Here is a 23,360-nt window from a genome sequence, read left to right on the forward strand (position 1 = left end):
ATAATTTCGTGGTTACATCATCTCTAGCTTATGCCCTCATTATTGAAAAAAGGAAAAACTACATATGACATTATTACTAGTCTCGATCGTATCATGTATTTTCGGCACATCTTCCTGTGATTTATAGCGAATAGTGGCTGATAAAAAGACTAATACACATTTTTACATTAATACCCAGACTACAGATATATCTAATTTTCATTCCCATTTAGAACCTTGACCAAACCATATTATTCATCATTACAATGTCAATCAGGTTTTTGTACAAAACACCAGTCATGATTTATATAGTACCACTACCGATCACATATATTCAGCTCTACCTTAGTTATCTGAGATTGTTGCTATTACACATAAATTCCTGTGGCCTAGTATTGCATATATTATATACTATTATGATGACAAACATGCCACAGATCTTCAGATACTATTTAGGAGATGGAAACTAAAAGTGTGTATTATCTTATCAGTCTGTCCCATTCTTCTCGGCCATTCAGTCCTAAATAGTAGGATTTAAATTTCGACATAAAGAACTGTTCTCTCTGCTTACGTTTCTTGTTTTGATCCCCACCTCTGGCAGATATTTTGATTTTTTCTAAGATGAACCATTTTATGTCATCCAAACCATGTTTTTCAGAGATCCAGTGCTCAACAAGGGGCGCATTCTTTTTCTGATTTTTGATTGCTGACCGATGTTCGGTGAGACGTAAGCGCATTTCTCGTCCCGTTTCACCTATATAGCATTTTTGGCAAGGACAGATTATAAGATACACAACATTGGACGTCCGAAAATTGACATGGTCGTTCATCCACTGGGAGATTCCCTTCACTTCCAGTTTGTCTGTTATACACTCTCGTGTTATATTAGTAGTCTTGCTCATATTATTAAAATGCATGCATTAGAGTGGATTTCATCAACCAGATTTTATTTTCAAAAATCATGCTCCATCAGTGGCTTAGGCTATCACTTATCCCTGATCCATAGAAGACTCTTGAATGAACTTCTGAGATGCTAACGATTCCCTACTTGATTCCTTTTTGTTCTGTCCTGACTTCCTTCATGGAAATTCCGATTTGTGAGTCTTATTCCCTAACCATCCTCTGAATTTTGAAATTCTAGATTACTAATGTATAGGAGAGAGAAAGTCTTAGATTACTTTCTGAGCAGAGTTTGATGCTACTGTTCTGTATTGTGGTCACAGATTTGCTTGTTTGTTTAATACTAGTTCGCCTCAATTTGTTCTGGCGGCTGCAAATTCCATTGGTTATTCTGTATCTCTACAGCATAGTCTTACAAGTAGTGTAGTTGAACTTCATTACTATGTAATAAACTTGGTTAAACTTGGCTACTGATTCCTGGTCCTCGTTGTGTAGACACATCGGTTGCCCGGGTAATTGAGGCTGTCCAGAAGGCGGAATGTTGCAATTTAGCTATAAGGACTGATACTTTCAGATTTCCAAAGAGGCAGCAAGATGGGGTCTGTTTTAGGGGATGCATTCAACTGATTAGTGGACGACTAAAAAATGTATGATGTATGGCGATGGGACGAAGGGAATTGTACCTTGATAGTGTTCACTGTTTTTCATTTGCTTCTGTTAATTTACAGCAAAGAGAAAGAAGCCTAATTCTCGCCGCCATTTCCTTAGAACGTAAATTGTTGATAGAAAAACTACATGTTTGAGTTCATCTCCCACATTATCGGTCGTGGGTGAAGGGTAGTCTTTTTACTTTATCTATGATTTCCTAATACATGTCAAAGGCAGAGAACGCGCGTGCGCAGAATGAGGGGCATGCGAGGCGAGCAAAGTGACGCTAGGTAGGTGCGTGCTTCGAGGCACGTCATACGCAACGTCTACGCAGCGAGCGTTACCGGAGCAGACCCGTCAGTAGCACGGCCGCTGTCCGACCGGCGGAGAGTGACAGGTCGAGGCTCCGCCCTCTGTGACCACGTGACGACCGAAAGAATGAGCCGTGAGCCCCCTGTGCGCGCCCCGGAACCCGGTGAGTGAAGGGGAAAGAATGAGCCAGAGGAGGTCCCGTCTTGAGACAGGCCTACAGAGGGGAGGAGAGGTTGGGTTGTTGTGGGCGAGACAGTGGCCTGCGACTGGAAGTGGTCAGCTTAAAAGGCACCCCCAGACCTCACGGGCAATACAGGAAGTGTTATAGCTCTATAACGCTACGAGGTGGCACACCAACTATAACGTCCGGAAAACTTCTGCTTCGGACGCTTCTGTATCAGGACCAATATTTATGGTACCTTGGTAGAGTTCCTGTACTCGTTTCGAGTCAAACAAGAAAGGGAAGGGATAAAGCACCAAATGCAGACAGATGTGGCAGCATAACGAGCTATATAAAACAAAGTAATCTGATAAGCGACGACCGTAGGCGTATTTGAGATTAATAATGATTTTATTGTATTTGTGTCTTTTTCATGTAGAGATACTTAAAGAAGGATTAGACTGTGGACAGAGAATTGGATACATTTAGACAGTAGAGAAAGCGAGTACCCCACTTTACCCAACATATCCCTTAACGTGTTTGAGTATCTGTGCCAGGAAGCGAGCTTCAGTACGTGCTACATAAGCACCAGAGTCTGTCTGGAAAGTGACCTGCTGTGTTCACAGCGAAGCCCAGCTGCTATAATGAGAAATGTACCAAATGGATCTCCGACCTATAACTGCAGTGTATGCAGTGCTTTAAATGGGAATAAATAAGTGCAGGTACTCATTAAATTGAGCTAGGGGCGTGGTCGTGGGCGGGGTGAGATATGTTCATACAAAAACACTTCTGTTGAGTATTCCTTTTGCCCTTGATAGTTTTCTCAAACTTTTCATATGTGCAGAGAAGGGCATTTTTTACATCAGTTGCAGGACATACCAAAACATGTGTGCTAACTCGTTACACAAAATGAATGTCACACACCACATGTTAATATTTCCTTGTTTCATAATAGTTGCAGCTTCTTGTCATACTGTTCCTACTTACTTGCATTTGGCGCAATCCTTTTAAATTCAAGAGTGCACACATGCACATATAAAACAAGCATTCCACACATTTCTTTTCAAATACCTGCTGAGTGTCCCGATTCTCTTCCGCTCTGATTTAATTTCTCTCTCACACACAAGCAGACCAACAATCTATTAGTCTTAACATTTCTAACCTCTTGATCCCTCCCTTCTCTCCCATTTGTATCCATCTGTCCCACTCTCTTTACCCCAATTGTATCCTATCATTCTCTACTATAACTCTCTCTATTTCTCTGTACCTTTTACTCTTTCCATTGCGGTCTCAATCGCGTCCACATCTCTATCTGTACTTACCCCTACTGTCTATCTTTTTCCCCTTTAAACTCTTGTCTGCTTCTTCTATCTGTGCCCCTTTACTCTTCACCTTCTCTCACACCATTATCCATCCTCTCCCCTCAGCAGAAGGCTGCACGGTCGGGAAGCTTTCAGTGGCAGACAGTGACCACTACTGGGTCGTTAACATGTGCAATGTCCAGAAGGGTAGAGGGCAGGGGCAGAACAATACTGGCCTCTGATGGGAAGGTCAGTATAGACCACCTCTCACCTGGGTATGAGGGAGTCCACTTAGGTAATCCCCACCCATTAGGCACTCAATGTCACAGCAGGCGGGCGGGTTGGGGGTTGATTTGCAGGGGCAAGCAAGTCAGGGGAAAGACAGCCAGACGCCAGTGAGTGTGCAAGGGTTGAAAATGGCCCTTGTTACCTGGGTTCCTTAGAGGCCACACCTGAGCAGGCTCCCCCACACTCATTCAGTGTGCACACATCACTGTGATGTGCCCCAGGTAGAAAATGTCCCATACACTATCTAACAAGACGTCACTGCATGGAGGCTCGGCAGGGGGTTGTTGAGGACAATGAGAGCAACCTTCTAGGTGGGGAGGGAGGGAGCAGAGGCTCACTTGCAACAGCAGCAGGCCTCCAGCAGGCCGCTCAGGCCCCATGTGCCACTTGCCACAGCTGAATGACACAGAAAAACGGCAAACATGCTGCTATAAAAACAAGAACACAGCTGGCCCTTGGCACCGGCCAGTGCCCCCCTTATCAATTAGAACCAGAGTACCGGTACTCTCCTTGGCAGTGGAGAAGTGCCAGTACTCAGCTTGATAAAAAAAAAAAATAAGAAGTGCTGGTACTCAGTACCGACCTATTTAAAGCACTGAATGTGTGACACCTTCACACAGGCTTGATTGCTTAAGACCAGCCAGTTGCTTTCAACGATTGCTCGATTTGCTTTAACATTACAAAAAATTGTCTGTGTGTGGTATGGGCTCAACATTTACACCTTGTATAGTGCCCTTAGTTCAAAAGCCATTGCGCCTTGAAGGTGTCACATGTTAAACGGGGCGACTTGGAAGCTATGCAGACCCCCTTCTGTGTATTGCACTATCGTGAAGCATGGAAGGAACAACGTATAGGTATGCATCATGTCACTAGATTACAGTACATAATTGAGCCTATCCAGATAGTTCAATTCATGGGGCTCATATAAAATCAGTAGTTAAGGAACATACTGAATTCGGAAACCTGGATAATCAATGCAAAGACCCCAAGCATCATAATTTACTTATTGAAGTCTAGCGTCTCCTAATTGACCAACTGATTATTAAATAACTAACCTACGGGCACTCCGACTCTAATAAATGACCAGATAATTTGTAGGTTGAAACGCATCTCAGGACATGGCTTCATGATGATCAGTAATAAAGCCAAGGCCTGTTTGAACTGCTTATGTGTCAAATTCAATGGATAGCCTACAACACAAGCTGTTAACGTAATGAAGTTCAGATTCAACTCCATGAGCTTTTAACATAGGTAATTTCTTCTAAGCGGCCAGTTAGCTTACAGAACAAAATTCTCATCATACTAAAGTAAAAGATCCTAAACATTTATTTCTATAATCTGGCTAAATGATTTGCTGATGTTCCGAATGAAGCCAGTGCTTATTGAAAAATTAACTGACCTTCGCAAAGTGAACCGCTAATGGATAGACTGAAGTCTAGCCCATATTTCTTGGCCACATTCTTCACTAACTCTCCTGTTAATGAATGGACCAGAATAAGTTCTCGATATAATTTATATTTCAATGGAGAAATCCGCGTTAAGTGTTAGTTTTGGTTCATATGAACACAAACCAGAAAAAGCACATGAAATTCACCATTAATGGTAAAGGCATGCAATACACAACAGCCCACGCCTCTAAAACTTTGAGCAAAATCAACACTTTCAAGATGGTTAAAAGTTTTCATCATTCCCTTCACCGGCCAGTCACATTGCCATATATTTGGAGATTGGTTGCAGGTGGAGAAGGAGGACTGTCTAGGGTTTCGGTGCGTGAATGCGACAAGTTGGGACAACACTCTTCCCCCAATAAACAATATCAGGTGCAGCATGCCTGAGCAAGGAAACGTGATGGGAGAAAAGGGAACACAAATATTGGCAACAATTTAAGACCATTCAGAATAGAATGTCACGTGGGCCCCTTTAAAGACACTTATTTGTTGAATAGCGAGGTACAGTACTTGTATATATCTTTGACTACATTTATTGAGTAGCTGTCTCCACTCCCTACAGTATCAACATTTCACGCTTTTCATAGTGTTAATATTGTAATTTGGGGTCTGGTGTAATATTTTTCTGCTTTCTGCCGTTGCAGCCATTGTCAAGACTTGATTCTGCGTCATAGGGAAGTAAAAAAAAATGATTTCATTTGCGGCAACATACTTCCCATTGTTTGGTTTTGGTATACGTATAGCAACACATCAAAGGTTTCCTGATTCCGTGGGGAGCAAACAGTTTTTATTTGGATGTTTTTGTGGAACTGCAGCTTCTCAGTGCATGGTTTCAACCTGGATTTTAACCTGCGTTATGGCTGATAGACTATTAGTCAAAAATCTCTCCCGAATCTTTCCCCATTCACCCTTTGCTGCCTAAAATAAAACAGCTTTCCCTCCAATAAAAGGAGCAATAAATACCTTCTCATATGGAGCTAGCAAGTGCCTTTGAATGGAACTCGGGAAAATCGGGCGACTGGTTTCCAAACAAGGGCAGTGGTGGGAAGAGACTTACAGTTGATTGTATATTTATTTATTCACCCCTACCCTGTGAATGAATAAAAAAGGTGGGAGTTGTCTTTGATAGTTTATAAAAAATGCTCTCTTGTGACTTTGCTTAAGAGAAGCCATCCTATATGTGCAACCTTGATTTCTCTTCCTAGCCTACTTTTCTTGGATGTATGCTAACATATTTTGTGACACTATCTGGTTAGAAGTGCACAGAACTAGTGCTTTGTTCAATCACATAGTTTTATTTATTCGGTGTACATGTAGTTGATGCAAGAGGTATGAGTATTATGCGTACAAATTGTTATCTCACAAAAATCTGTATTTCAAGATGTTTTTAGCCATAAAGTTTGTTTTTTGACCATCTGTTCTCATTAAAAAGTGCACGATTGCTTATCAAAATTTAGAACCTGGCTTAAAAAGTGTTGCAATTGTCACGCAAGCATCACAACTGAACTGTGACAAATACATATGCCACAGCCAGAATCAGCTACATAAACAACAGTTGCATCAAAAATGCAACTCTATAAGTGCTGTTAATGGAATAATGCTGCTGACTACTAGTAACCCCTGCAAGGAGTTCTATGGAAGATTGTGTTCACTTAATAAAATGCATTCGCAGTTCTCCTACCCAGAAACCCTGGTACAAATACAACTACAGTGTTTGCAGCTAACTTGCACTGAAGTGGTCATAGTTTTGCATGTGTGTTTGTGTGTGTATGTATATGTGTATATATATATATATATATATATATATATATATATATATATTCTGATAAAAGTACATATGATCTATTAGATGGGTGAGTGTTTCACCCATCTATGTCTCTGGTTTGAGGAAAAAATTGCCACCTCCATGCAATAAACAGATGGCGCAGAAATAAGTGACTTTTATGCCAGATCAAAGGAGTGAATCTGTCTATGGAACAGTAAATACAGAGGGATTTGCTTTTTGTCTGACTTGCCCCCCTTTCAGTGGTGCAGAGAGCTGTGATATATTGACAGCTTTGCAGGAAACAATTGCAATTCGTGTTTTTCTTGCATCGAGCTTCATGGTAGCACAGATTTTTTTTGTTTTTTTGTAACCTCTTTGGTAATCTCGAGTTAATGGTAGTTGCTACAGTGTAGTTTATAGGTGGCCAAAGTTCTAAATTCGGAGAGCAGTTTGATATGGTTTAGGAATAGATAAAATATTCTAGGCTGGAACATTTGAAAGTGATGACTAACAGTCGGTGGGATAAGATTGCTTTTGATATCAGGTGAAAATCATAGGGTTTTATGCTCGTTTTGAATCTGAACATGAGAAGCAAAAAGTGAGTGGCAGGGTTAACGAAGAATTCTGGATGGAGAAAAGCATATTGTATCATACTCGTTTAACAGTTTTGAGTTTCGCTGATATAGAAGTGATATTATGCATTATATCTGCAAAACAGCTTGGTGGCTCAGTGGACTATTGCATCCCCTGACGAGATATGTGTTTAAACCCGTGATCTTAGGTTTGAATCCTACCGGTCCACTTTGACTTTAATTATTTTTGGGGGAATAAGATGAGTACCATTGAGTTGGATAATAGTACATCTGTGATCACAGTAAAAACACTTGAGGCAAACACACACTTTACAGATAAACTTGTTAATCTTATTGTGATGCCATCACCTCAGTGTAGGGGTTTGCATGTGAGAAGCTGAAATAGACTGTATTTAAGTTTTTATAGGGTTAAAATCAAACCTCCCTTTTTTCCTTGTGGTACGTTTTATTCTGAAACCAGGAACAAATTGAATGAATGAATGAATTTATTAACTGTACAATTAATTAAAATCTTTACAGTAAAAAGAAGAGAATACAGAAAACAGTAATTGTAAGCTTCTTTGCTTGATAAAAGATGCACTACTGTGCTAATTAAAAAAGCGAATTAAAAAAAACAGAGTGGAGTGAGGGGGTACGACGCCCCTATCTGAGTCCCATATAGATGGCCTTTATCCAACCTTGTGTGCCTTGGAGTTAGTCTTAACGGCGGACGTTTCTTTCATGGGAGGGCACTGTCAATGCTACGACGTAGCAAAGTCACTTCAGCTATCGTCCGCTGCTTTTGCCATTGAATTCCCAAGTGTTAAAATGTTTTCGTTATTGGCTTTTAGGGCTAGCCTAATTTGGTGGACAAATTTCGCCAATCTCACTAGAGTCATTGTGTTGGTGGTTGAAAAACACAAGGCTGATGCTTCAGAGCATGATTTTATGCTCTTATTGAGGCAAATCGGGCTTAACAGTCGCCGGCGATCGTTGTCAAAGAAAGGACAGCAGCAGAGGAGGTGCAACCAAGATTCCCTCTTGTAGGTGCATAGCCTACAAGATGTGGATTCCCCTCTTTGAGCCCATGCGGGGTTGAAGTCTGCTATCCCAAGCGCAGTCAGCCTCATGTATAGAATTTTGCTTCGGACATGAGTTGTTAGGGCCTCACTTAGATATGATTGTGCATTTCCTACCATGTACGAGTTGTTTAATGGGTCCAAATGGGAACTTCGACGAAGGGTTTTATGGTCGAGGTCAAAAGAGATTTCATAAACTTCCAAGCATTCAATGGGATGTCCTGCCGCGGAATGTTTTCTTCCTCGATCCTCAAAGCTTTGATTGCGTTTCCCAGCCTGGTATGCCATATCGAGGCTGGCCCTTCGAAGATCGATCTCAAGTGGTGTTTTAGGGAGTTAGCCGGGGTCCTTAATATCCTTAGATACAGCTTTATAAGCTCCCCCTGACAAATAAAGTCTGGCCTTGCTAGGCCAAGTTCCAGTCTCAGCCTGGATCTGCTTGCTGTCCTTGGTATATGTAACACTGACTTGTATGCCTTACAAGTCAGTGTTGGGCTGAGTTGAGAAGAGCGTCCAACTTCCCAGGAAAGGCAAGATGACCATAAGAGGTTGCAGGGAGAAGCTTTGCTCGTAGCGCTATCAGAATTGGGCTGGCGGATGGGCTGATCAGGTTCTGACTTAGTTGTTTTAACAAGTATGTTACCTTATTGGCTTTGGAGGCCTGGTGATTTAGATGTACATTGGCCTTGGCCCGTTCCGTGAACCAAACCCCCAGGTAGTTGTAAGAGGCCACCAAGTTTATTTGAGCGTTTCCCAGCTGCCATTGTGCTTGCCTTTTCCGATGGTAGGACCTAAACATGATGACCTTAGTTTTCCCTTGATTGACAGACAAGCTGTTGGCGATGTTGAATCTGTTTAAAGCAGTTAGTGTTCTTTGTAGGCCGATCTTCGTGTGGTCCATTATAGCCGTGTCGTCGGCATACTGTAAAACTGGTAACCTCACACCTCCTGGTCTGGGGGCTACTAGGCTGGCTCCTTTTAGGGCCTCCCCCAGGTCCGCTGTATATAAATTAAAAAGAATGGGGGCCAGCACACACCCTTGTTTCAGCCCATTTTCGGTGCCTATTTTGGGAGGAACCGCCCGAGCGCTTGTTTTGACCCGCACCCAGGTGGCCTCATATAGTGACTTAATTGCCTTCAGAAGATTCGATGGTATCCCCCACTTATCCAATTTCCGCAATAGGCGTTTTCTGTCCACTTTTTCGAAGGCTGTACTATAGTCCACAAAACAGCAAAATAGTGGTGGGTGGTTCCTCGAGGTTGCCTGGGCTGAGAAATGTGCTAGCACCAGGACATTATCCATTGTGGATGCCTGGGACCTGAAACCATTCTGGTACATAGGTATTATGTTTTCCTTTTTGGTCCATTTTTCTAAATCATTGAGTATTAGGCGTGCATATGCTTTGGCCTCCAGATCAAGCAGGGCGATGAGCCTGTAGTTCGATGGTTCTAGACTGTCACCTTTTTTAAAAATTGGAACCAATATGGAGCCCCTCCAGGAGTCGGGGGTTATGGCGGTCAAGTGGGTGTAGTTGAAGAGCGGAGATAAGAGTCGCCCAGAAGTCAGGTGCCTGTTTGAAGACCGGTGCTGGGATGCCGTTGGGCCCTGGGGCGCCGTCGTTCCTCATACGCTTAATAGTTTTAATGACCTGTTGGGTGTTTGTCCAGGTTAGTGTGATGGCCGGGGGGCTGTTACCCCTCGCGTTCTTTCCTGGACTCAAGAGTATAACTTCTGGATTTCTTCTGATCTGATGGACTTCCTCAGCTGGCTCCGCCTTGTCTATTGGTAGATCTTCATTAGTGGAATTTATTGCATATAGCTGTTTCACATGTTGGATCCAATCTTTTTCGGGTACCCCGTTTTCTCTCGTTGGTCCTCGGTTGCTCAGCTGGTTGATAAATCTCCAAAGTCGTGCTGAGTTCTTTTCTTTGAGGAGGGAGAAAACTTTAAGCCATTTGCTTTCCATGGTGGCTTTTTTAAGTTCCCATAGCTTCTTCCTCAAGGAGGCCCTCAGTGCAGAAATCAATGCCCCCTCTGTTGGACTACCCCCTCTTTTCTTTGCTACGAGAGCCTTGCGTAGAAGTTTTTTATGTTCTCGTATATCCTGAGGGCAGGTGTTTCCAGTGCCAGGTTGCGCTTTTGTCATTATATTTTGTGATTTGGGGTTCCCGAGTTTACTTTGTAAATCCTCAATGATTTGCTCCCATCCTTTTATGAGTGGTTCCTCTATGTGCAGACTTCCTTCCTGTGCCTGGCCCAGCCAAGTTTGAAGTTTCCCATCGGTCTTGTTTGACCACTTAATCCTCCGCATGACGCTGTGTTTCTCCTCGCCACTTGTCTCCCCAATGGATTTGTAGAAGGCGGCAGTCGGTTTGTCCAGCTGGAATGTTGCTCTTAGTGGCCTATGATCACTTTCTTGCCGGTTTTCGATTTCAAAGTCAGTCATTCTGTCTGCCAACTCTCCAGTTATCATCATATAATCGATTCTTGACACATTCTGGGAAGTGGGCCGAGGCTGCCAGGCGGGCGCTTTTCAGTGCATGGGTTGATGTCAGTTTATAACTGAAGAAGAGGTCTTGCAGGGTAGCCCCTCTTCCCGATCCCCGGGGGAGAGTTTCTGGTTTGTCAAGGTCTTTTAGATTGAAGTCCCCAGCTAGAATGACCTGGTGTGCTTTATAATTATTTAGCAGATCTTCTAGTTTTTGTGCCAGTGCCTCCAGCTGGTCTTTCATTAAGGTCTGTGCGGGGTTAATATAGCAATTTAATACCAGCAGGTTGATTGGATGTCTGGTGTTACTCAAGCCTCTTATCTGTATAGCTTGTAGCCCGAGGAAGTTCACGTTGATGGTGGTGGCGGCGACGGCACACTCGTGTTTTATAAAGACTGATAGACCGCCTGCTGGTCGACCGAAGATGTTCCTTTTTGTTGCTGGTACTTGAAGTTCGTAGTACCCGGCCAGAGGAGTAAGGGTCAAGGCCCAAGTTTCATGCAGACAAATTATGTCTTCGCTTTCCAAAAACCACTTCAGGTTTTCATTTTTGTAGATTTTGCTAATCCCTGCTATGTTCCAGGAGATTACTGTTAGTAGTGACTTTGCAGTGGACCCGGGCCTGAGTTCTCCTCTGGCGGGCTGTCTTTTGTAGCGGTTAGGAATGCTGTAACCTCCTGCTTGCAAGTCCCTTTTGCTCAGAGATAGGGGAGATGGTTCGCATGACTCGTTGGTTGTTTTGGCATAGAATTCTGATTCCTGTTTGAACCCTTTTGGACCAGCTGGCTTCCATTTGGAGGTCCCAGGCTGGTTGTCCCGTGTAGGACCGATCGAGTAACCTTTCTTCCACTATCTGGGGCCAGGACAAGGTGGTATTTCGGGGGCGCCAATATCTGAACTTCAATGCCCCATTCCGCAAGTAAGGTGGAATTTTTCTCGATGGCTTGTTGTGTTTCTTTGTTCTTCAGTCCCACCACGGTGGAGTCGCCATGTGTGTCCCCTTTCAAACTCTGGAATTTCACCCATTCTATGTCCCCCCGTTTGTGTCTTGTCTAGGGTGTCCAGATGTTTGAAGAGGCGTAGGAGGTTGCGCCGGTTCAGGATATCATGGGTTCCCATACTGGGAAATCTCGGAGTCCGGATCACCTCGTAAACTGCTGCTGTTGCGCCCGCAGTTTGAGCCCTAATTCCCTTTTTTGTTGCTGTTTCTACTGGGTTAGGCACTGTCCTGGGGCTTTCTTGGGGAATTGAGGGAGAACCTCCTGGCGCCCTCTTGTTCTGGTCGTTGTTCGACCTTGTGGCATACAGGGGCTGAGTACTTGGTTGCGGAAAGTGAGGAATGGTCCCTTGTGGCGAAGGTATCTCCGGAATTGAGTGTGTGAGCCGTTCTGGGGATGAAAGGCTTATTCCGGCCGTTGGCTGGTGAGCCGTGGCGGTGATTTGCGTGACTGGTGGCTTTTCACCCTTCGCACTCTGGGTGCTTGCTAGTATGGATTGTTTGTATTGCGCTCCCTTTGGGGAGGGGGCCGGGGGCATCCTCTTGCCCCAATTTTTATCTGTATATATCGGGTATAGCTGGGTCACTTTTGTGCCCCCTTTTGGGGGCTGTTGCTTGAACTTCAATAACTGGGGTTGTCTCACCTTTAATTTTGTTTTTTTCTGTTGCTTTTTTAGCTTCTTTTTTACTCTCCTTGAGAGAGGGAGATCCTGTGTGTCCGTTGTACCTGACGAATCTTTCTGCGGGACTGTCCTAGTGTCTTCGCTATCCCTGTGGATTATGCTTTGCGGGGTTGTGGATGTTAAAGGGCTGCTGTTTGTCTTGGTGGTCGTATGCACTACGCTTTTGCCGTTTTCGGCTATGTCCTTCTTCCCCGATGGATCCCAAGGTGGCGGTGTCTCCTTCGCGGTATGACCATTTGGCTTCACCTGGTGTTCTTTGTTATTTGTCAATGCCACCATTCTCCCTTTTGCTATTTCCACTATGTCGGTTAATACCTCGGGCAGAGAGGCCCACTTCTCGATAAGGTTTGAGCATCGGCAGGAGCTGACCCCCCAGTTGGAGAGCTCATGTTGGGAGATCCTGTTATCCATGGCCTCCACCTTGGAGCTTATGTCTTCAAGGGGCACGGCTATTGCCTGTAAGAGGTCTATTTGTAGTTCCATCTTGGTTGATTGCTACACGAGAGCTTTGTTGGTGGCAATGTTTGTCTCCAGCTGAGATGGATTCTCAGTGGTCATATCTGTGCTACTGTTACAGGCGAGGTAGTCCGTTTTCGTTCTGTAGGCCCCTGGGGACTCTGATGGCCAGAATGAGATTGGAGTTAGATAGAGGGTTCTTTCGATCTTTTGTTCAAGGTTGTAGAGGAAGGAACCTGTGATCTCCCCTGCAACTGGCAGCACTGGGGCCTGAGGTTCCGATTGACAGTCCGTTAAATTGGGGTTCTTGAATTCATGTTGGGAGTTGCTTGTGCCTGGGTCTGACAAGTTGGGCCAAGGACTTTGGGCTGATGGATTTGTACTGTTGTCATTATGGTGGGACCGCTTTTGGGGGAAGCTGTGTCGTTGGTCTTGCTGATTATACTATCCCGCATCTCATCTGAGGACAGAAGGGGAGACCCGAATTGTCCTGCTGATTGCTTGGGGGGGGGATTGGTCGTGGACTTCGCTGACCTTTTCATGGTCGGTCCCGTGTTCTTCGCAGGGGGATGTCACAACCTTGGAGGAGCAGATGGAATTGGATAATAGTCTACTGTGATCGTTGGTGCTGCTATCTTGGTCCGGGCATGGAATGCCTGGATTGATGTCTTGGGTTGGGCCGTGATTACTATTCGGTGGATCGTGTTTCTTAAAGAAATTTCTGATCGAGCCTCTTTGATCGGGGTCTTGCGGCTTTACATTTAGACTGTCCGTTAGTGATTTACTCCTCAACATCCGTGTTGTTGGCTTATTGACTGGTGATTGGGTCGTGGGGCTTTTTTCCGGAGAGATAGGCTGTCGGCCCTTCTTTTTGGCCCCCATGTGCCGAATGTCCTGCTGGAGTTTAACTTCGCACTGGTGGACGCTAGTGGGCAGGTACTCTGAGGCTTTTTCCGTTGCTTTTCCGTTACTGTAGGCTTGCCCGTGATGGAGGATCAGCTCTGGCGGCAGATGAGCTGGAGGTTGGGCTAGCTACTGCTTCTTTGGATGTTGAGGGCCGTCGTTTCCGCACATATAGTTCAAGCCAGTCCAGACCTTGCCTATTCAATTTGGGGCAATGATGGTACGATGTCCGTGTCAGGAGCAGGGGGGACGGGCACAGAGCAAAGCAGGGGCACAGTACAGTTGGCGGCAGGGGTGTGGCCCAAGCTCCCCCCTGCCGCTCCTTGTCTCGTGTAGTAATCCCTAGTGGCAGTGGTAGCACAGCGGTAGCTCAGCTCGACAGAACTCCGTGCCGCGCGATGACCCCCCTGGCGCCCCGGCTCCCAGAGCTTACGGACCGTTGTTTTGCCTGTGCCTCGCGGTTCACACTCACCGCGTCGCAACGCTGCTCTTGTTTCCTGGCTCCTGTGCTTGCTGGACCGCTGCTAAGACTGTGCCTCGCGGGTCACCCTCTCCTGCGTCTTGGGTCGCCTGCTTCTTTCCACTGTGGGGCCCGGCGTGGTCAAACCCCTTTCGGCCAATCTCTCGAGGAAGTATGACGGATGGGGGAGAGCTCCTCCGAACGCCGCGCGCCCGCTTGCTCCTTCCAACTCTCTGGTTCTCTCGGATTCCGCACAACAGCACCACCTCAGCAGCAGTAACTTTGTTTCTTGTTTGTTGTTGTTACATAGTAATAATGAACAGTCTTTCTTATATCTCCCCGAGACCTGTCTCTTATTACCTCCGTGCGGGTGAACCCTGTTGCTCAGTTACCACGTTTCAACCAGCGAACACGTCCGCCTGGCTGCTCAATGATCAAGGAACACATTAAAAACCTAAATAGTATGGAACTCACCGCTGCCAGAGAGGTCTCAAAGTATTTTCATCCACTATGTTAAAGGTGGCGAATAAGTTCATTATCATTGAATATTGCTCTTCGATTAGGTTTTTCTCCCACACTCTGGTTTCTATATTGGTTAGAGCACACCACCTTTGACTACCTTTTTGACTGTGTTGCATGGAAAAAGACAGAACTTTGATGAAGCTCTTGGAGAGCGCTCTGAAGTTGCAAATAAGGGCTTGCAGAAGTCCTGGCGAATAAGCACTGCCCAAATTGTAAGAGACTTCCACCACACCTCTTCAGAACAAAGGAAAGGCCACTGAAGAATATTGGCAAGTACCAGAGTCGTTAGATGACATAGCGAAGAGCTTGAAATGAGCAGACTGCTTAAATGATAGTTATTAGTAGTCCAAGCAGGGAAACAAATCAAGGGCAGTTGGCATAGGGAGAGATGTGATGATGGGTAAGAAATGGCAGTGTGAGGAGCAGATTAAATTAAGCAGTGAAAGAACAAGCTTCAACAAAGAGATAACAAAGAGACACAATGTTTTTGGATGGAATTGACAAAAAATAGCAAGCCAAGAACCCATAACATTGACATATAATGGCTTGTTTTTCCCTCTCACTTAGGTATTTAACTGATAGTCTGACAAAACCATCATATTCCTGCTGTGTTTTTCAAAATAGACAAAAAACTGCACGTTGTTGCAAATGCTTGGTTTTGCTTAGACATTCTCTTGGCATAGTAACCTACACAGAGAATCTGACATAGAACTGTAGAGTGCTGATAGTTGACCACATGCATACAGCCACCTCACAAGTCCATGCTCTTGAGATTCAACCATCAGCGATTAACAAAGGCTGCTTCCTGTTATAGTATGCCACCATGCACCGGAGTACTGTCACCATTGCAAGTGTAAATTACTTTTCAGAAACATTAATTGGGATCTCCCAGGAATTGAGAATCTGGACCTCTGGTGTGGATACCTGTTGAAAGTAGATTGTGACAAGGAGACATGACTATCTGCTTACTATCTGAATCCCCATTTAAAGTTTGGTAGAAGAAGGTGGCCTTTTTTAATATATGATAGAAATGCCTGGCTGGCCATGTATCTGCAGTTACTCTGGAAAGTGTGAGCATCCAGGAATTTCCAGTAGCAACATTATAAACATTTCCTTGAGCTATTCCACCATGTTGATGTTGTCTTTTAGTAGTTTAGTTTCAGTGTGTTAGAGTAGTTCTATTTTTTGGATTGCCAGGCAGATCTGGAGTCTGTGGGTGAAATTCTATTTATGAAGATTTGAATTAATGGAGTTTTTATGGAGTTGAGCAATTAATTACATTTTTGTAGGAGCCATTAAGCAAGGGTTCTCTTCTTGCCGATCTTATTACTGCATAATAAAACCTAATTTCCCTTCGTTCCTCTCTGAAGACTTTAGCCAAGACAAGGCCATTATGTCTTCAGTAGGAAAAGTTTTCATGATCTGTGTCATAAAGTTAGGGAGATAGGGGAGTATTTCTTCCAAGTCAAAGACGCAAACTTTGTTGACCTAAGAAAACTGATAAGGTCCTCACATTATGTGCATGTTGCACTTGTACGTGATGTGTACATTTTTTGTAATTTCTTCTGTTCTGTGCATTTGTAGTGTAGTTCCTATATTCCCAATAGGCTCTGCGCATTGGAATAATATAAACAGCAGTGTAGACGTAGGACTGAGGTCGACTAGGTCTCTACTGACTATATTAGACGTAATTAGTTTTGCTAGCTAGCTCAGAGGTTACTAGAAACTTTCTCGAATGTTCAGGAAAGAGTTAACTCTCCGGATTTAGACAAGAAGGGATTAGCTTCTGACAACCGCATAAACATGACAACTTTGCTCCCTCAGAATAAAGAGTGTATCTCTAGAGTCGTGTGAAAACAATAGACAGTTATTTCACTCAGTCAATCGTGCATACTTAGTTTCACCAGAGTGTAGAGAAATAGAGAGACGGGCGTTTTCAATAAAAGGGATTTATTGAGCAGTCTTCTTTCTCATGCAAGAGAAATGAATTGCCACAATTGCAATACTTATCATAAAGTAAAGTGCGTACAGTAAAAGGAGTATTATGAAATAATACTGTAAAAGCATTGATATGGTTTCTTAGCCATATGATACTTAAAAATGGATAATATATATATATATATATATATATATATATATATATATATATATATATATATATATATATATATATATATATACACACATAAAAACATTCACTAACGTACTCAACTGGTGCTTCTAATTTACGCCTACCCCGGTGTACCTGACCTAAGCCTAATACGTGGGAAGGAGTAAGTAAGTAGCAGTTTTAAGATAAGTTGGGTTTTTTGCCAAGGATCTGAGACAAGAATTCTCTTAAGGATTTAGTCAGCTCCGTACCTTGGTAATGGAATGTAGGAGGTCTTGTATCTCTCTCTCAGGACTCGATATCCCAGCAACCCGCAAGGGTGACTGGAAACACAGGAGCTGGATTTTCTTGGCTGGAGAAAAAGACAGCGTCTTTCTCAGTGCGTCAAAAGGGAGGGGCGGCTTCCTTCGGCTCTCGCATCAGCTGGGCTTCCGGGCAAGTAGATAGCCGCTCTGCTCCAAACCACCGTTTGTTTGCTTAAGGCAACGTTGGTATATTTATACCTGAAAGGTGCCGGGTTTGACGTAAGGTTGGACATAAGACCTCACCAAGAACTAACAGTTCTTTCTGACTCTAGGAGTTCTTGTGCAAATCAAAACAAGAGCAGGGGGATTTCCCGGGCTGCTGGAGGCTTGGTTTGTTTAAAGAACGCGTTGTACTTTCTAGGAGTCTAGGGGAGTAGCCTTGCCGTATTTGGACTGCATGGGCTATTACTAAATATGGATATGATTCTTATGCCTCTATAAGGATATTATTTATTATAGCCATATAAGGGCATAAATCGGGCATATCGAATTAGGGTCCTAGATAGAAACACAACACCCACTCCACGAATTAATGTCCATCAATACTAAAAACTAAGCAATATTAAACATAACGATGAATGTGTGTTTTCCAACCCACCCCAAAATACATAATTCGCATTTGAAATGGTATATGGTAAATACACGAAAATGAGTATTGGTACTGTACGCTTTTCAAGCAGTGTTATCATTCAGTTGAATGCATATATATATCAGCTAAATGAATTGCGAAAATTACACATGAAATGGCTCTGAATACAGAAAAGAAGGTCGAGACCATTTCATCATATATTTATACAAATGCTGAACATGTGCTAGAGGCTGTGGTAAGATATTTGTCTCTAGAGTTCCTAAAATAGAAGCTCTGTTCTCTAAGAATAGTTCTACTTTAAGCAGAGTACTCTGTGCCAGAAAAAAGGGTAAATATTTTGGAAGTGAAAAAAATAATAATTTTTGCTTTCAGGGGAAAAAATAGTTTCAAATGTTTTCAGTAGCTGTGTTTATCAAAAACTGAAGGCCGAATTCAGAGTTCAGGGAACGCTGTGTGCTCGTTGTTTTAAAAAGTTATTCTCGTTGTTCAGGGGAGAACATCATATCAGACAGACTTGCAAAAAATTGGTCTACAACATCAGGTGAAAGTTCGACCAAGTTTGAAAATGCTGTAATTGTGCATATGTGAGAATGATTGCTATCATCGATGTCAGGATCAGCAATGCTCACAGAAGGTTGTACCTGTGTGGTGCTGCTTTCATCTCGTACTCCACCGCAACCTACTCGTAGTGGTGAAGTGTCAACGAATGCCGTCATCAGAATAGGTAACCGCTGGGGACAACACGATGCATGAGTCGTTACCGGACCTAGCAAGGTATCTATATCCATTGGTACTGCTGATGGTAGTGTAAGACAGACGTCCAACACGCATTCTTCTCCGCATAGCATACATCGAAGCACAGGTAAGATGCAATCTTGCCAGATTGGCCTGAATGAAAGAAACCAAGTTATACTTTGATCTCTTAGCCGGGCAAATCCGAGGACTTTAGTGATGCGGTCCCGGTAGCGTATAGCTAGGATCGTTTCTCCCATCGTTGCTGGAGTCCTGTCTGTGGCTTGGCTTGCCATATCGGAGCAGAAGGATCAAAAATAAAATTCCTGCTACGAGTCCCAAAAGAAGAGGCAGACCGCCAAAAATGGAATGCACAAAATCGGGATAATGCCCAGAACTGTTTCAAAGGGTGCTAACAGTCCCGAAAAAATTGTCTTAAATACATGTGCGATGCCACTGATATCAGACATGTTTAAAATTTGACCTAACATTTCTACGAAATGCACGGGGCAATTTGTTGATAATAGAGAATGTATCTCTGCCGTTGTCCTTGCAACTTGCAGTTCATACGTCTCTTTGGACGAGGTTAAAGGCACAGTTGTCTGTAAAATAATAGACTTCATTCTGCTTAAAGTATCAATTCGAATAGAAGAGATATTCAAAGAAGGCCATATTGCCGCCTCCATGTCTGGATTGCTGTTTGGATACAATACTTGCATACAGCAAGTGACCATGAAACTAACGCACACGAGATAGGCTTTTCCTGGCACCATGCCACAACAGCTGTGGTCACTTATTAGAACATAACTGCCGTTGGAAAGCTGTCTGAAAAATGGCTATCTGTTTTGCAGGAGTGCCATGCAGGTGACATGAAAGGTTATTTGAAGACCCTTCGCAGGCTCCATGCAAGTTAATACCTTGACACAGAAGTGTACCGCTTAGTGATTTTTTTACAATTGTTACCACTAAGAAATACCTCCTTTTTTCCTTTCACTATAACATTTGTGTGTATAAGGTAATTTCCATGCTGACTTGATGTATCCTTTACCCAACCTTTCATACTGGCCCGCTGGTATATACTCTTGGCAATATTTAAACTGGAAAGTTGTTATCGGAATTGTAATTATTCCGTGTATTATCCATTCAATGACAGGTCTTTCTGACATTGTCAATGGTAATCTCTCAGGTTTTTCAATGCTCAGAATCGTATAGTCTGCTCCTTTCTGTGCCAAACTGATTTGTTTATCACGAAGGTTAAAGATAGAGAATAATGACGTTGCGTTGATTAAACACCATGGCACGTAGCCTGAACGCAGATTTTGCAACGTCCAGCCAAGCTGTACAATAGAACGTAATTGGGACTGACCATGTTGTAACATTAGCAAGTCCTGCTCTATTATATCAATAGCAGATGATACAATACTGTCCAGTGAATATATTCTGGAGGACAGAGTCTTTAACCCATTGTCCACAACAGAAAGTGATTTTTCCAAATTAATACGATCAATTTCTCGTATTTTTTCTGCTGTTTCAATTTATGTTTCTTTCCAAGCTTCGTTGTATGCAGCATATATACCGGCCGCTATGAAACGTTTTTGACGCTGTTTGCGTGGTCCCAGTATGAAATCACGCAAGTCAGCACCTTCTTTAAGTAAAGTCAAGTGTTGCTTAATTTCAGCCAGTGTGGATTTCTGTAGCCATTCGAGGCATAGTTTCCCTACACTGTATGTTGTAACTATCCCTGGATGTTGTCTCTGGGAGTATCTAGGGTCTGGCCTGGTCTGTTTGAACCCCTGTATTTTGTTCAGGAATCTATCTTGACAGTTATTTGTGTCTGTGGGCGAGATCAACCATTTTTTCCAATCGGGATGTGTTCTGTTTTGGTGTAAAATATGGGATACGTCTATCTCCACATCTGTAGTGCTATTACTATCAGGTATGGGCTTCGGAATAGACGGTTTATTTAAGTCTTTTATCTTAGCTAAACCAAGACAGGTTGTTTGATGAATTGTCATTCAAGAAATATTATTTGTTCTGGGATCATGCAGGCTCTAAATAATCCTTCTAAACTCTGGACCTGCCATTCTTTTGTACCCCAGATGGTTTTTGTTTCAATGTTATTTTTCCAGAATTCAAAACCAAATGTAGTAATTTTTTCATAAAATGTTTCAGAATAAATCAATTTAGTATTTGTCAACATTGTTTTCATTCCTGTCTTATTTAACATTTTCAAATAAAACGTTTCTGCATCACTTGTGTTAAACCCTGAGAAGTACACAATGTTCCCATTGGTTATAATTAAAAACATTTCTAGGTTGAGCAGTTTTATGCAAATAGTGATGACCATAGTGATTATAACAGTACATTTCTTCATAATTTGATGAACCCTGCAAATAATCATGTTCTGTGAATTTAGCTGACATTACTAAATCTGACATCATATTATTAATATTTTCAAAGTCCCAATCATCAGAGAAAGTACTTGGTTTTACAAAGTCACTTAATGAAACCTTGAACTGGTGTGGATATTTCAAGAGCTCAATCGGGCCATTAATTTCATAATCCGTTTTGTCCCATGCTACCCCACCGGGTATTGGATTGGCTGTGATGTTTACTGATACAGTTCTCTTTTCTCGATGTGAGATGACTTGTGAGTCTTTAGGACCAAGTTGATGTTCTGACTTGCTGTGTCCATTGTACTGTATTTTCCTTCAATGAATTTTCCCAAACATAGAACCATGATGAGCCAAAGCAGGAGGAAAGGTACACCTAACACAATCCAAAATTCAATCCATGGAGAAATCAGATATGTTTCTTTGAGTTGATGAAAAAGTTCAGTTACTTTGTCTTTGAAAGTTTTTGTTGCTGGCGTTTCTTCATGTTCACTTGGATCATCAGAAAAGTCATCGAAATTGATAAAGTAGCCAGATGCAGTTCTGTCAATTGTTGGAATTGCTTCTGGATTTTCTTTAGTCTTTGGATCTTTCTTTGGGACATTAGTATAGTCCGATGCTACATCATTGTAGACAGGTGTTTCTTGACGAACTGTTGCAATTTGGGTTTCAAGAGGCACAAGTTCCATGGCTTTGTTGCATAGTCCTTTTTTATTCACTGCAGGTTTATCAAATGTGATTAGTCTCTCAGTTTGAACCTCTTGGATTGTAGCAAGATTTGGTCTACTGCTATTTCTTGGGAGTCCACTGGGCCTACTACTTATTATTGGCCACATGATTGTGGTTTTACCAGGTCGATGGATACGACTCGGTTCTCCTTTTTACCAGCAAGGGGAGGTAGTACTACTGATCTTGTTCCGCTGACCGCTAAGACAGGTACTGCTTTTCTGTAAGAAGGCCCAAATTCCTTCTTCACCACGATCTTCTCTCCGACCAGATCCCCAATCTTTGGAATCCAGACAGGTCTTGCTGGGACAGGTGGTTTCTCTTCAGTGGCTGTTGGCTTTAACTTTATATTACTCAGACTTCTTGTTTCATTTAAGTCCTGTAAAACAGCCAAACGGTCTTTGATATCAAAGGCTTTTTCTTCTACCACTGAAGTGTGACTATCTAAGTCCTGGATATGCATTCTAGTACCGAACAATAGTTCGCAGGGAGTGAGACCTTTTAGAGAATTTCTTGGCAGATTATTAAGACTACGTTGGACACTTGTTAAATGTTTGACCCACCCATCACCGGAACCTAATACCCTCGCTGTTATAGATTGCTTTATGTCCCGGTTTTTTCTTTCCACTACCGCATTTCCCTCGGGATGGAATGGAGAAAAGTACCGCAATGCAATGCCGGCCATGGCCTCCTTGTAAGCCCTAGAGCTAAACGCAGGACCCTGGTCAGAATGTAGCATGCCAATTGCGCATGTGCCGATAAAGACTCGCGAATCTTTGTATAACAGTTCTGGCGTAAGCCGAGTGCTGGTGTCTGCATTTTAAGTGAATCTAGTCTCAATTTTTATGGGATCGCATTGCTCCTGCTGGATTTTTGCGTATAGATAGCCTTATGCTTTCTAACAGAGGTGTCCTGGCACTAGCCTGGTCTGGTTCATGACTGCGATCTCGGTTGCAGTCTGGACAATCCTTTGCAAATTTGTAATGTTGCAAGCTCATCCCCGGCCACCAGTATTCTGATTGTAATTCTTTTAGAGATTTCACGATCTCTTGGTGCCTTGGACCCAATCCCATGTGTGCGTCTTCAATCAAGAAGACTCTCCGGTTCGTGTTTGGAATTACTCTATCCCCCACTCCAGGGATTTGAGCATAAGGAACGGAGTTTGCATCTATTATGTATGTATAATTGAGTGGATAGCCGAGAGGTAATTCTGCATAGTCGCCTTTTAATGAGGCTTTTACCACTAGCATGGTTTCTCCGTCTATGTATTTTTTAGAACGCTTTTTTGTGGCTACGGAAGCCGGTTGAACCGCTGCCGCTGTGGCTCTGTTAGCCAATGAATTCCCTGCAACGTGAACGCCATCACGTTGATGACTCAGTGTATGTATCACGTGAGTCTTTTGTAGTTCTTTCTGCAAAAGAACTACTTGTTCCCAAAGCTTTTTATGCTTTATTGTGGCACCTGTGTCATCTTTGTAACCATTTTTGATCCATGTCTGCATGTCATTATTGTAAGACTTGACGCAGTATTGCGAATCGCAC

The 23,360-nt window shown here is 43.1% G+C and overlaps 1 protein-coding gene across 4 annotated transcripts in view; it reads left to right on the forward strand.

Moving 5' to 3' along the window:
• The first annotated feature begins 1,773 nt into the window (after positions 1-1,773).
• MAPK8 (mitogen-activated protein kinase 8) overlaps positions 1,774-23,360 on the forward strand; it is a 417,190-nt gene continuing 395,603 nt past the window's right edge. For 2 of the 4 annotated variants that reach the window (XM_078642702.1, XM_078642700.1), the window contains exon 1: positions 1,778-2,002. The gene's annotated coding sequence lies outside the window, so the exon portion shown is untranslated. Of the gene's footprint in view, positions 2,003-23,360 lie in introns of all 4 variants that reach the window. The other 2 variants (XM_078642701.1, XM_078642699.1) reach the window with 2 other exon arrangements.

This window comes from Lissotriton helveticus, chromosome 5_1 (genome assembly GCF_964261635.1).
Source record: "Lissotriton helveticus chromosome 5_1, aLisHel1.1, whole genome shotgun sequence".
In the NCBI taxonomy this organism is placed as follows: domain Eukaryota; kingdom Metazoa; phylum Chordata; class Amphibia; order Caudata; family Salamandridae; genus Lissotriton; species Lissotriton helveticus.